Here is a 2,660-nt window from a genome sequence, read left to right as displayed (position 1 = left end):
TGAATCTGGTTTCTGTACAACTTGTGAATAATCTTTCGTTTCATACAGTTTATACCTGCTGTCGTCAGAGTTTCAAACAGTATGTTCCAGTCAATATAGTTAAAATTTTCTCTACATCAATCAATGCTCTACATTTAATTTTACATTTATCGTCCATTACCTAAGAAAAGTTGTTGGATCGGTAGTGTCTCACGTGTTCCTACACTTCTCCGGAACCCAAAATAATTTTCCCCAAGGCCGCCCTCTATCAGTTTTCCCATTTTTCTGTAAATAATTTGTGATTTGCGTCAGTATTTTGTAACCATGGCTTAGTATATTGATAGGTCGATAATATTCACAGCTGTGAACATGTTTTATATGCAGTTAGACTTTTTCATTCTGCTTGGAGCCTATGGCTGTTTCGCTTATCTGAAATACTTTTCATAGCACGTGAAATTGTTTTGTCATGGCTGGTTCCTCCGAAGATCTCAGTAGGTCTGCGGAAATATCTCTCCTCCTCTTGTTTCCGTTTAGGTCCCTCAGGCTTAGGTCTCGCAGGATCACTTGTCTTCTCCAGTCTTGATTTACTTTTCCCTTCATTTCTATAATATTGTCTTCAGGTTCATTCCCTTTGTACAGCATTTCTGTACACTTGTACCACCTTTCAGCTCTCCCTTCCGTGCTTTGTGCTGGTCTGGCATCCGAGGTCTTCATATTCACACAGCACTTTCTTCCTCTCTCCAACCGACTCTCTAATTTAGCTATTGACGGCATCTATCTTTTCCAACCTCAGAACGCTTCTACATCGCTGCATTTCTCCTACCATTCCTGGTTTCCCAATTTGCACTTTGTCAGTCTCTGTTTACAAAAGTTTTATTCCGTTTTAGCTGCTATATTTTCTCCATTCCTCAATTAATTTCGACGTCTGTTGTATTATCCAAAGACTTCTACTGGGCCTTGTGTATTTGGGTATTGTCAAACTCTCAGTAACTACTAGGTGTTTCATTTATCCGTGTTCTATGTGCTTAAATACCTACCTTTCTGCAATTTCTTCAGTTTTAATTTGCAGTTCGTAACCAGTGAATTTTTGTCAGAGTCTGCATATGCTCTGCAGTTTAAAATTTGATTTTAAAATCTTTGCATTACCAATATATGATCTGTAAAAAACCTTCTTGTGTGTTCAGGTCTCTTCACGTATACAGCTTTGTTCATGATTCTTAAACCAAGTATTAGCAATACTTAAATTTCGCTCCGTGCAAAATTCTACCAGGCAGGTTTCACGTTCACTTCTTTCTTCCAGTCGACATTCTCATTTCTTTCTCTTTATTTTCCCACTATCGATCTCCAGTCAACCCTTGCAATTAATTTTTCGGTTCCTGTAACTTTCTGAATATTTTCTTTTATTTAGTTACAAACTCTTTCACTTTCTTCACCATATGCGGAGTAGTAGGCCTGCAAACTCATACTGCTGTAGTGTGATGAGAGTTAACTTCGTGTCTATCTTCACTACGACAATGTATTCGCTATTCTTTTAGTAGTAACGTATCCACATTCCTTTTTTATTATTCATTATTCTATGTACTCCTCCATTACAACCATTTAATTTCGTATTTATGACATTGTACTTATCTGATCATAAGGTCTGTTCTTGCTGCATCACACTTCACTAATTGCCACTTCAGCCTAAGAGAATTCCATTTTTAAATTATGCAAGCCGTCCACCGATTAAGGATCGAACATAGTAGTTCCAACCAGTAAAATACCAGTTTTGTTTTTCCTGATGCCTCATGCTCTTACCTGTACTACTGTCAAAGCAAAAAGTTTTGTAGTGCTGCAGAATATCTGGCAGTGGAAAAATTATTGCTACGCGGGAAAAAGGTGAAAGAAATATTTAACGTATGAACATTAGCACTGATACTGTTAGAAACAGTGTGTCTTACTTTTAAAGACAACACGGATTTTTTTCAGATTTATACAGTCTATCACACTGAAACTTAATTAACAGTAATGTATCCTGTGGTGTGAGGAGTATCGCGCTCTTTACGTGCAATGAGACACCAGTTTTTGTTCTGCAACAGCGAGAGAGTTAATGACCTAGTAGTTAGCTTCCTAAAACTCTACTGGTTATCAACATATTCTACCTTGCCTCATAGTTCAGGATTGTACTGTTAGGTCTGAGTTTAACGTGGTATCTACGTCGATGTCATTAAGGAGAGGGCCATACACTTTCAAAACTGTTCAACGAACACGCATATAGACGGAACATAACTGCGCTTGGTATCCGAATGGACGTGGATGAGCATAAAATAATATACGTATAACATACATCTGTTGTAACCTCAATCTGAAGATGATTTGCAAGATATTTGGTAAAAAGAAAATTTGCAATAGAGGTAAGAGACGTCATCTTCCTATTATTGTATATTTTGGTATTTGCCTGTACACTATAAAGTACCAAGTAGGTAAGTTTTGGAAGAATCTACATTCTGCGGAAACATTTTGATGTGTCTGTTTCTGAGCTGCACGCAGATTCTAGTATGGTGTTTTATTTCTTTTACTTTTTATACGTTGTGCGATCCTTTTGTAAATTCTTCCTTCTTTTTAGTGCCACAGTTCTGTGGACGACCCTCCGTGACAGTCAAAACCTATGCAGTAAAATGTTTGAGTGGTCGGTATGGATT

The sequence above is a fragment of the Schistocerca piceifrons genome, chromosome 2, assembly GCF_021461385.2.
Source record: "Schistocerca piceifrons isolate TAMUIC-IGC-003096 chromosome 2, iqSchPice1.1, whole genome shotgun sequence".
Classification (NCBI taxonomy): Eukaryota; Metazoa; Arthropoda; class Insecta; order Orthoptera; family Acrididae; genus Schistocerca; species Schistocerca piceifrons.
Note: the sequence above shows the minus strand (reverse complement) of the source record.